Below are 13,115 nucleotides of genomic sequence, written 5' to 3'. Positions count from 1 at the left end.
CATAGGTCAGTTCATTTGATCCTTTCAGAGGGTGAGGGGCAACTTCCCCCAACTGTTCTCTACGTGTCTTCACGCTGAATAACCAGTTCAAACTGACCCATACACAAAGTACTTTTGAGTAATAATCTCATATTGCTTATATCTTGTGATCGCTAGATGCGATCGCTACTCTGTCCAATCCGGGTTAATGCTGGTGAAATAAGCTTTAATATGAGACCAAACTCTTTACCTTTAAAAAAACCTGAACCATAAATACCTTTACTATAGTATTATATATGCATAAATAAACGATCTAATACATTTTGCTAATAAATAAATGTGGATTGGAACCTTAATAAATGTGTATTATTCACAAGTGTAAGTGCGAATATAAATGTGTGTTATGAATCTGTGCGATTGCATCATAACAGGTGGCATAGTAATTGCAATCGCACGATAAAAAATATTAATCAATCTAGTTTACTTCATCCAACTATCGGACTTCGACAGTAATTTCAGCAGAGACTTTCTTGCACCTCTCTCCTCATCATATTTCCTTCCCCTACTTACAATCTCTCTCCTTTGCGTCTCTCCTGTTTTTGCCCCCACTATGTTGCTCACAGTGGTGGCCATGCTCAACCAATTTAGCAAGGTGGCCGTCTGGGCCTCCAAAAGACACAGCATGGGGCATGACTTGCTTGTCTTTTTTGGCACCACACTGCCCACCAATGTAGACACCTTTTCCTGGAGAAAAACATTAAAAACACCTAAACAAACACAGACAAGCACATACGCACAACAAAAGGTAAACAGGCACAGACATATAAGATTGTAATATTTGTTACAGACTGACGTCAGAGTGTTTTAAGGTTAACAGTAGACTTGAGGTTCTTTTAATTACCATGATTATTCTATTATTGGCTTCATTTATTTAATAGCTCTGTTTAACTTGATTTGTACTGGGGTTTGTTCAGTTGTAATGTATGTATATAGCTGACCATGGCAAGATTGTACAATAAAATGCAGATGATATGACGTTTCTGCTCCAAGGACCATTAATCCTGAATTATATGTAAAAGAGCTACACCTTATTTGTAGCATGTTCCAGAGGCCGATATGCGAAACCCTGTGGAAGATGCTGCAAATAAGGACGTTTAAATAAGGCTGTTCATGCAAGAGAAACAGTTTCTCTAAGACTTCCTGTCTGTTGCGGCCACACAGGGAGCCATCTAGTTGTGTGTTCAGATCAGCATCCAAATAAATCTGTAATCAATTTGCAAGAAATGTGTTGAGATGGATTAATAGCAAATGGGGAAAGGGCTTGTGTGTTTGTGTCATGAATCAACACTCACTCGAGCTTGCGTGACATGTGTGTGGCAAAGGGTTAATCGCAGCAAACCCTCCTGGTCTGTCTTGCAATGATTAAAATTCAATTTTTATACTACAGGCTTACTATAAATCCCAGACGGCTACCACCAAGAGTTATTCCCGGAGCTAGCACTTTGCAGAATAATCCACGCTCACAGTTGGGGAGAGGGTGGATTGGAGAGCTGAGCCGTCACTCAAAGGAAAAGGTTTGTGATTGGAGCAGGGGCTCATTCTTATTCAAAGGTTAAATTTATAGGTAGGTTAAGCAAAATATGTGAAACGTCCATAGGATATAGTAAGGGGATCTGTGAGATGGGTTTGAATCAGGGATGTATGTTAGCATCGTCGGATCAGTTGTATTAATCATTAAAAATGCAAGATAGTGAGACAGATAAGAGAAAATAGGCAGAGTAAATTCAATCAATGAAATAAGGAATTAGCAGTGAATAAATAGCAGACAGTGGAGTAATCAGCTTGGATTGAGGGGTGGGAGAGACATAACTAGTAGGAGGGGGGGGGGTGTAAGAGGAACAATCAATATAAATCACAGAGTATAGTGAATGAATTCAAATGAGAATCTAATAATAACCAAATAGCAGAATCAATCAGTATGGACTGAGGGGAGTAAGAGCAACAACTAGTCAGGAAGTAGATGAATGTTACAGTGTATCTAATTTTAGTGGTTAATGTAGAATGGAAGAACTTGTTGAGTATCTTGTATTGTTACAGTTATAACAACTGAGGGATAGACACTTCCTAATAATTAAGGTATAAGAACGAGTGGTTTGATTGAAAGTGATACAAATAATCTGTGTGAAGTGTTAAATGAACGTGTGAATGAGTAGTACATTGTAATACTCCCAGGTGAATGTGAGTTAGAGACTTAATACCAATAAAGTCAAAATAATGCAACCACTCAAATAAATTGTGACACATGATACTATACATCTGAAAGACCTACTGACTGGTAAACATATACAATAGGATTTAAAAAAGACCTAATGACTGTTGAGAATATACAATAGGATTAGAGATTTAACACTGACAAAGCTGCATCTGTGCAATTACCTGAATTCACTGTGACCCACCTCATATTGTGCGTTTGAAATACTGGGAACATAAAATAAGTTGTTATGCGGTTTATTTTATTTGCAGTATATGAATACAGGAATTTTAAGAAAATTGGCCTCTTATCTCTGTCAGGATTCCTAATATGAAGACCACGGAGAGAATGTAAATTAAATAAAGTGGTTTATTTTAAACACAGATCACACAGGTAAAATGAGATGTAGTAGGTAATAAGGCAACTAACACAAGTTCATACAAACAGGCTGCCGGGATATCCAGGTTATCGGAGGAACTAAAGCACTGGCCCAACAGGTTAACTGCAGGTACAGGTTAGTCAGCGTAAGCAGGTTTGGATGGGAAGCTAGAGACCAGGAACAACAGAATGACTCTGGTTAACCTCTTCTAGTGATATCTGTCAGAGTATCATAGGAAGTAATACAAATATGATAAAACTAAACTATTATATATAAGACGTTCCATGGATATTTTTTATTATAAGGAATTCTACCAATCATTTTGCCGGTATATTTCTGTTTTCTTCTGTTGGAGATCAGATATTTTCCTTTACTAATTTGGGGTGCATCCTGCGTCTTCCAATCTCATTTTCAGATTATTAAAGTAATTTTATCGTTTACCAATAGTACATTGTCCAATGCGATTGTTGTGGTTCCAAAACACAAAAATATTTAATTGCAAAATATAGCAGGATTTTACAGCAAGCCATTAATACACATTAAAAATGTTACAATAAAACAGGAAAGTATAAAACCACTGAATACATTACATCTTCCTTATAGTGTTCACACAGGTTCACTGAATATAGCCTTGCTCTCACGTTGCCAAGATCAAAGAGAGATAGAACAAAGGCCAGCATGCTTGTATATAGTATACAGATAACACTTAGTGTGGTCTTCATTGGTCAAGGGTTAATGATATTCCAGTTCCTTGCAGGTTATAGGTCAGTTCATTTGTCCTTGCAAAGGGGTGAGGGGCAACTTCCCCCAACCATTGTCCACATGTTTTCACTCTGAATAACCAGTTCAAAGTGACCCATACAAAAGTACTTTTGAGTATTAATCTCATATTGCTTATATCTTGCGATCGCTAGATGCGATCGCTACTCCATCCACACCGGGTTAATGCTGGTGAAATAAGCTTTACTATAATATCAAGCTGCTTGAAAGGGAAAATGAAAATAGCAGAGGGGAACAATCACTGGACCTGATATATATGGATGTGTGTGAGCTTTATGAGCAATGAGACCACTGGATGGACAAAGTTTTTTCTCATGTTCCTCAATGATCTGTCAAGATACAAAAGAGCCTACCTGGAACTGAAGCTTGCTCAAATAAGTAACAAGTTTATCAGAAGACACTATGTTTGTTATAGATCTGCGGGCCTTTTTGCATCTTTGGACGTAAGTCACATTGCGAGCCATATTTTGCATGAATTTGCTCTGCGCATGCTCAATAACAGACTGAGCGCAAGTGTATGCAATTCAAGTATTGAAACGCAAAGGACACTTCTGACAGCTCAAGATTTAAAGGGCGGAATATGGGCGTGAAGGGGCGTATGCACGTAGTCAATGTACAGTAAGGGTGTGCCAAGGATTGAGCGCATGCAGGTTCTTCTGATTCAAGCTCTGTGCATCTTTCGGGTATGTGCCTTATTACTTGCACCAGCTACAGGTCAGGTGTAAGTGCCGACTGATAGTGATGATGAAACGTGTTTGCAGTTAAGAGCAACTGTAAAAATGCTTTATGTACAGTTGGCATTAACATTCTGATATATGTATTTGATGTAAAAAAAATATTATTTTTATTAATGATTATATTATTAAGAAGTGTTAATGTATTTAATATTTGTTTTCCATGCTTTCCATATGCATTAAGCGTGTCCTGCAGTGTGTTCTGTCTGTCTGAATACATCAAGTACTGTATAGCCAGAGCATAGCTATATCCGTATTAGAATGCAAACGTTTCTTGAGATTCAATTGTAGTTGAGTGCGGGCGGACGTGCATGCAAGCTCCATGCAATTTTAAAAAATGCAGATTGCATCCACGTTGTTTTCCATGGTGAATCAGGCCTTGGATGTGCAAGTGGTAACACACAAGCCATCTTAAAAAGAACTGAATTGTGTTCACGATTACAGTACCATACAACTCCGAACAGAATGGTATACACGAGAGAGAGAGACATACTCTCTGTAAAAGCCAGTAAATGTTTTTTGATGCAGATATGCCAATGACATATTGGGATAAAGCGATCATGACAGCCTTTAATCTCCAAAATTGTTTACTAAGGAAGGCTACAGAGAATGTTCCATAAAGTAGAACAGAAATAAGCTTATATACCATATTAGAATATTTGGAAGCAATGCCTATGCACATGCTCCAAAGAGTTCCTAGTGTGAAGCTCACAGAAAGGAGGGAATTCTGGTAGGTTACAGTCAAAAAGGATACAGAAGCCTACACCAAGGCACTAACAAAATAACAATTACCTGAAGTGCCTTGATTGATTACCACTGCTAGTCCATTACTGTGTCTTTTCAATTTGCTCAATCTAACAAAAAGCCTTTGCACTGATTAAATGGTAACAATTGCAACACAATCTCTATAAAATGTACAATGTTACTATATCATGGAGTCGCAACAATGTTACTGAACCATAATCCCTTTCTGCAAATATCAAATGCAAAAATGTCACGAGTCACCAAACAGTTCAATTGCCAGTTCCAGCTCAAGAGAAACACCAATTTAGTCGCTGTATAGTGAGGCCGATAATATAACACAGCTGCACCAATCTGCCTCACACGATGAAAATGGATACACAGGTAAATGGAATCAATAACAAATATGCATAGGGATGAACTAGATCAAATGTATTGCCTTATTATGATTAAAAAAGGAATTACATTTACGTATCTTGATCGTCAACACACATGGGAACAGTTTGGGTTGAAAGAGCAAGAGTCAGGTTGTTCTGCAACGTGTTTCACAAATGTATCTTTCTTCAGATATTAAGGACACTTTCTAGTTCCTCATCACGTACAATTGTATGCTTTAATGCTGCATGATTTTATATAAATCTGCGCATGATATTCATACAATGTGACTCCTTATCACCGTACTCACATTAAGCTGAAGAGAGATACGTCTTTGTACTGAGTGAGGCTCTCAGAGGTTTTATTGATGGGGTCACAAGTTTTTCTGGTACAATGGAAGCAAGAAAATACTGTTGTCACTAATGCACTCTCTGGGGTGCAGGTCACTCACCAGACACCCACGTGGCAGCCACAAATTGGAAAGGGTAGCGATGAAATGCACTAAACATTATCATAGGGTTGCAGCTAAAACCAGCAGCAATTTATTTGTTCTGTGAAATTGTTTAAAAGAAAAATAGGAGCACGAGAAGCACAGAGCGGAGTTTAGCAGCGGGACCTTATTTTCTCTCCAGAATTACACACGTAATCGCTCTATCTGTACATTTCATTATTGCGGCTTTCCGGTAAAATGCTGATTGTGGAATAACGTGATATAGAGGAATGCTGTAGAGATTACTCCTGATTAAGTGATTAGTGTCTTGGACAGACAAATGTTCTTCTCCCATAGAAAGCTGACTTGGTAGAAGTGGACAGTCGTAAGGGGCAAGCAGGAACTATTTGCACAAATTTAGGAAGTAAGTTGTCAAATAAATGCAGTTGTTGGAATGTTTCTGATGTTCAATTTGCACAATTAATAAACCAACAATGTCAAAATGATCTCTGCAGGATCATAATAATAAATGCGGACTTCAGAATTGCAAAATTGTTGCAATAAATATAATAACTAGTGTCCTTCATATAGACACAGCAGCCTATTTTATTTAACAGAACTAAAATGAAGAAACTATAGAGGTGTAAAGAAGTAGATAGGTGTCACTATTTGGGGCTATGTTCCTTGTTAGGGACCCTGCAGAACTTTAGGGGTATTTGCATATGAATTGCAGTTATTAAGATATTAAATACAGGAGGTATGCATATGCTATGTATTTGTGCAGGCTATAGATAAATGTAAGAGGTTGTGTCTGTCTCTCTCTCTGCCGCCAGTCATTCTCAGTCCATAGGGAATAGGCCACACCCTCCGTTATGACAGATAGACCACACCCCCACAGTGTAGTATTATGATAGACTAATTATACATGAGTATTTCAGGCTATACATGGACTGGTCCTGCTACTTGTGTTAGCGCAGTGTGAAAGTGTCAATGTCCAATCTAGGACCAACTTGGATGAACACTTCTGTCTGGGCCTATTATTGTGGATAGAAGATGACCGAACTCCCCCCCCCCCCTCCCACTGTCCCGCCTTCCCTCTCTGCGTCTGACTTCGCCTCCTTTTTCACTTCCAAAATTGAAGCCATCAGACAGAACATCTCCTCCTCCCATCCCTCTCCCGCCACCCTCACCGCTTCACCTCCCGCTATCAACCGGCTCTGGTGCTCCTTCATCCCTACATCAGGTGAAGAAGTTCGCTCCCTTATTCTTTCCTCTCCACCCTCTACCTGTCCTCTTGATCCCATCCCCTCCCACCTCCTTTGCTCTCTCTCTCCTACTGCCTGCTCTTACCTCACACACCTCTTCAACCTATCACTCTCCTTTGGCGTTGTCCCATCCTCATTCAAACACGCTCTTATCTCCCCTATCCTCAAGAAACCCAATCTTGACCCCACCTCTCTTGCAAACTACCGCCCTATCTCTCTTCTCCCATATGCCTCCAAATTACTTGAGCGGATTGTCTGCTGCCGCCTCACCAGGCACCTCTCTGACAACTCCCTCCTTGACCCTCTCCAATCCGGCTACCGCCCCCTCCACTCCACCGAAAGAGCCCTGGCTAAAGTCACTAATGATCTCCTATCAGCCAAATCCAAGGGTCACTTCTCTATACTTATCCTCCTTGACCTCTCCGCGGCCTTCGACACTGTGGACCATCCCCTCCTGCTGCAAACTCTTCTCTCCCTCGGCCTCTCTGGTCCTGTCCATGCCTGGTTCACCTCATATCTTGCTAACCGCTCCTTCGCTGTATCCACATCTGGTTCTTTCTCCACCCCCTCCCCTCTCCCTGTAGGAGTCCCTCAGGGCTCTGTTCTTGGCCCTTTACTCTTTTCACTCTATACTTCCTCCCTTGGGGCTTTCATCTCCTCATTCGGTCTTCAGTATCACCTATATGCTGATGATATTCAACTATACATCTCTTCTCCTAATCTTTCCTCCTCCCTCCTCTCTCATGTAACTGACTGCCTCTCAGCCATCTCCTCCTGGATGTCCTCACGCTTTCTTAAAATTAACATCTCCAAAACTGAACTCATTGTCTTTCCCCCACCCAGATTCCCTTCCCACCACAACCTCTCCATTGTTGTTAACAACTCCACTATCTCCTCTGTCACCCAACTCCGCTGCCTGGGAGTCACTCTTGACTCCTCTCTCTCTTTTGCCCCCCACATCCAATCCCTCGCCCAAGCCTGTCGCTTCCAACTCCATAACATTGCCCGCATCCGTCCCTTCCTCTCTCAAGATGCCACCAAAACTATCATCCATGCTCTCATCATCTCCCGCCTCGACTACTGCAACCTCCTCCTAACTGGCCTCCCCTGCTCCCACCTCGCCCCCCTCCGCTCTATAATGCGGCTGCGAGACTTATCTTCCTCTCACGCCGCTCCTCCTCTGCCTCCCCTCTCTGTCTTGCCTTACACTGGCTCCCCTTCCCCTATAGAATCCTTTTCAAACTCCTTACCACCACTTACAAGGCTCTCTCCCAGTCTACTGCCCCTTATATCTCTAACCTCCTCTCCATTCACACTCCTGCCCGCTCCCTGCGCTCAGCCAATGATCGCCGACTCTCCTCCACTCTGATCATCTCTTCCCACTCTAGAATCCAAGACTTCTCCCGCGCTGCCCCCCTTCACTGGAACGACCTCCCTCGCTCCATCCGTCTCTCACCCAACCTGTGCTCCTTCAAACTGGCACTTAAAACTCACCTGTTTCTTAAGGCCTACCAACCATCCACTTAACCTCTCATCTCTTCGGTTCTCCCCTTTGCCTCACTGGCTCCCTTCTGTGCCTGATTCTGTCCACCCTCCCTTAGGATGTAAGCTCGTATGAGCAGGGCCCTCTTTCCTCCTGTCTCCATACCTGTTCTTCCACTCCGTCTCTACTGTATTTGCCTGCCCGGAGTTTACGAAGTATTGGTATTTTATGTTTAATGTTCTGTATGGTCTACTGTTTGTACTGTGTACGGCGCTGCGGAAACCATGTGGCGCCTTACAAATAAACAATCATAATAATAATAATAATAACTCATAGGCCAATAGCAGTCGGATTCCAACTGTATTTACCACCATGCCCGATAATAATCAAATTGGTTTAATCTCAAGCATCTGTATCACTCAGAATAAGATGGATCAGATAGCTTTGCAAGGAGATACGGTATTAGTGTAAAGACAAGAACAATGGCTCTATGGGGCAGACTTAGTATGGCCTTTATAAAAGACAGGTAAAGTCCTGCAACAGGATTATTATTATAAATTTATATCTTGATAGTTACATTAGAAAACTGGGGAACATAAAAATTGTGTCTTGATGAATTCAAAGTAAATTGAGTTTTGGTAATACCATTTGGTTTCCAGGCATGGGACGTTGTACACAATGTATACGTTCGTATTCGTAGGGCAATGCTCTACAGACCTCTAGGGAGGTTACAAAGGTAATAATCTGCACAGTAATAATAAATAAACGTAAAGGAGAGCTCTGCCAAAGAGTAACTATGAGGTACTACAGGGCAAAGACTCTTTATTATAAGGCACAAGAAAAGAGCTACCGTAATTAGATTTTGCCAGAATAGAATCAGTTCCCAAATATTTTATTAATGGTTTGAAGAAAAAAAAAAGTTTTTAAGAAATACCTTCTAGGGTACAAAACAGTTATTGATTAATAAATGTATACGTTGGCACATGCTACCCTCTATGGTAACCAAAGGGTTAACACTTTACACTCAAATGGTTAAACGCACCTTGGCATAAAAAGCTTATGGATCTGTTACAGTAACAAGGACAAGCTTCTTCAATTTTAGATTAAATTTAAAAAGGTACAGGGCTAAATATATATATATATATATATATATATATATATATATATATATATATATATATATATATATATATAAAATATATATATAACAAATGACACAATAACAGTTTGGAAAAATAAAAAGAATAAAAATGACAGAAAATACTTACATAGATTGCATAATCTGTATGCTGGTGAAATGGCAGAAATAAACACCTCTCAATTAAATTGATTTCCAAAAGAATGACACCAATGGATAGTTTTACAAATGTCCCTACTCTCTGCCTTAGCAACCCCCTCTCCCCTTCCTTCTGTGATGTCAAGTCAAAGAAAATCAGTATAAATGCTAATGAGGGTTTACAACTCTGGTAATGTAAATAACTTTCTGTTCAAGACTTCTTGAAAAGAAATATCTCTTCCCAGGAGTGTCACAGAAAAATAATTTCACATTCATCAGCCAGGGTATGAGTTCAGTCACGGTTACATAACAAATATAGATATAAAATGTTAATTCCTGAATTAAATATTTGATTTCTCCAGTTTCTCTGTACAGTTGCTATCTAAAAGTCGCACACCTGATGTAGATCCTGTAACTAAATTTAGACCTCTCAAAATATGAAAGAGAGCATTTTGAAGTCTTATATTTTATATATAAATACATTGGCCCTGTTTGGGGGAGGCTTACAGCTTGTGTTATTTGAAGCTGCATGGAGTCCTGTATCTACCTGGATTATGGATAACACTGAGTCCCACCTTCTTGCTAATTGACAAGACTAACACTTTTCTATACCTGTCTTTAAAAAAATATAGATTTTTATAGTTATCTTAGGTTGGTGACAGGAAGGAAATTGGGTTATCCATAGATATGGCAACTCAGTTCTATGACATGCATGCTAAGCTAGCTTCCTCAGAATATCTGTGTGACCTATGAGGTATTTAACCTGCCCTCCATCCCAACATCGGAGCTTACTGTGCAGATTACTAAAGCAATTTATCTAAGGGGTAATCATTTCAATTTTTAATTCGGCCTTCACTATGACATAGCTGCTAAAAAAAAAACAACATTTTAAGATACAATTTTGATCAAACTGTCAATTGTCCTTTACATATCCTTTTTGCAGCATGACTTTGAAAAATGCTTCGGCAGCTGCTGAAAAATGATATTGTAAGAATATAAAAATAGCAAAATATTTTGCTTACCTTTTATATCACACACTGGCCATGAGGAGAGTATTACCTTACCTTTTATATCACACACTGGCCATGAGGAGAGTATTTCTGCAAGGTGCAGAACAATTAATCCCGGCGGGGGGAATATACTGGGGGCAGGAGGGAGAAATTAGGTCTTATTTCCCTAAAAGTAATAAACATCACTGCCATGGGGAGGTGTAAAAGGTATTTAAACTGGAATTCACACCGTAAGATAGAAAAGGGCCAACGGAGAGTCGTATCTGTCAGAAGACTAATAAAATTTCCTTTAGGCAATTAATGTGTTTCACCGGTCGAGCATCTGGCTGCTTGCAGTCTGTTTGTTGTGCTCCACAGCCTGTATCCCCAGAGTCATATAAAGAACACATTAAAATACAAACCTGTAACTGAACAAATTCCAGCATAATCCAACGTCAATGAAATAAAAGCCAACTACGGGCAAAATAATCACAGGAAGTGAACGTTTTCGTGAAGATTGCCTCTGTGGAGCTTTCCTGCCATTCAGAAAAAAAAACAAAAAACAAAATTCAATAAGAAGGAGCTGCTATGTTATATATACCGGGTATTTACACACTGGCTTTTGCAATGTGTTCTTTGTGGCAAGTTAAAATACAGGTGAAAACATATACAATTTGCATTGCATTTATTTGTGTATCTGTAACAAAACAGGAAGCTGCATTTAACCGCAATTTAAAATGTGCTGTTGACATGATTGTATCTTCTTAGGTACGTTGACGTACGTTAGACACATTGAAATGGAAAGCACAATGGGATTTAATCAGCCAGGACATGAAATTTGGCTGATGTTCTGCCTCCATCTACCATGAAACAACTTGTGATGCAATCATTTAGAATACATCCACTTAAACAATTGGAGGCCAAACTAGCAATAAATCAAATCATTCAACAACCAAGTGATCCTGCTTTCTACAACATGGCGAATAAATTATACCACATCCGCCTATTGCTTACATCACAGCGCAAAAGGACAACCCAATCAGCAGAGGGAGAAAAGCTACAGAGATAACAACTGCTGTAATAGCCATAAATATTTGCAGTCAATTTTTTTTTGCTAATACAACTTCCTGCTGATTCACATTCTCTCCCCATTCCAAGTTCTTGTAATATCTGCTGTATTCTGCACTTATTAATGAGCGGTTTCATAATCTACCTCCGGCTGGGAGAGGAAGGAGTTTTATTACGAAATGATCGACCGTTTCTATCTCAGTAAATAAACAGACTCCTCATATTGACTGTGAGAAATATTAGGAAAAGCGTAGAGGGAGAGATTGTTATATATAATGTTTTCTCTTGCGTACCGTTTCATAATGACCTCAGTCATGAGTTTTCTTTGGTGCCGGTGGAGGTAATGGGGCTTTATTTGACCGGACTGTTACCGTCGCCTCTAATCACACGTTTTTCATCAAACAAAAAAAGAGAGAAAAACCCCAGACGGTGACAGCTCCATTTTACATCGGGAACGAAGTGTCATACGCTCTCCGAAAGACTAATGCATCAAACACATTGAAAATGACAGAAGTCATCAAAGACTCTACTGCACAAAGCTATGCTGACATGTTTCCCATGCAGCACAAACACGGGCAGGGAAGGGACTCAATTTTGTTTATTTTGTACAATACCAACAATACAATCTCTCTGTGATATTTCTGTACCGTAAAAACAACAGAATCAGTTGACTGTAGATTTTGAACGACATGACAGGGCTGAAATGCGGCGTACATGGGTGATGGATGGTTTCAACATGTGCACAGGGGATGGCTGTCAAATTTTAGCCGTGGGTGTGGGGGGGGGGGGGGGGGGGGGGGGATACATGGGCAAGCCTCGACTCAGCAGCCTTTTAGGAACATTTTAAAGGGAAAAAAATGCAGGTGGCCAGTGAACCAGCCCAAGGTAGCCCACTGTGTAACTGGCCTTTGCCTAGCCTGCCAATGCACGTGCAACCCAATGGTGGGTGAAAGCGAGAACGTTCTCTTTAGAGACCCCTTGAATAAGAGATTGCAACAAGATTTATATTAATAATGCACACAGTGGTCGCCATTTCTAAGTGGCTGTATGTAAATATAGAAGTGACGGTATGAAAAATATTATGGGAATGTAAATGACTGTTATGTAATAGTTTTACAATGATGGCAGTAGAAGAAGTCCACCGTACACCCCCCGTCTTCCACCGCTGAATGAGGGTGAATATAAATACAGCAAAATAAATAGATATCTATTTTAAATTACAGTGCAGAAAGATTCAGGCGGATCCTGCCATATTCATTCCACCCAACTGTCTTCACTTGGGAACACTGAAGTGGGTGGAGCTTCCTAAGATTGTGGGTGTGGCTTTGTGGAGGGTGGGCGTGTTTGTGTTGATCGGCGGTAAGG

The 13,115-nt window shown here is 40.2% G+C and overlaps 1 long non-coding RNA gene across 3 annotated transcripts in view; it reads left to right on the top strand.

The window, feature by feature from the left end:
- Window positions 1-13,115, top strand: part of LOC142104033 (uncharacterized) — a 163,849-nt gene that overhangs the window by 64,486 nt on the left and 86,248 nt on the right. For 2 of the 3 annotated variants that reach the window (XR_012679499.1, XR_012679500.1), the window contains exons 3-4: window positions 1,427-1,553; window positions 2,503-2,623. This is a non-coding gene — a long non-coding RNA (uncharacterized LOC142104033). The remainder of the gene's footprint in view (window positions 1-1,426; window positions 1,554-2,502; window positions 2,624-13,115) is intronic. The other variant, XR_012679501.1, reaches the window with a different exon arrangement.

Source organism: Mixophyes fleayi, chromosome 10, assembly GCF_038048845.1.
Source record: "Mixophyes fleayi isolate aMixFle1 chromosome 10, aMixFle1.hap1, whole genome shotgun sequence".
Classification (NCBI taxonomy): Eukaryota; Metazoa; Chordata; class Amphibia; order Anura; family Limnodynastidae; genus Mixophyes; species Mixophyes fleayi.
The sequence above is the reverse complement of the archived record's forward strand: the minus strand, read 5'-3'. Positions and strand labels throughout refer to the sequence as shown.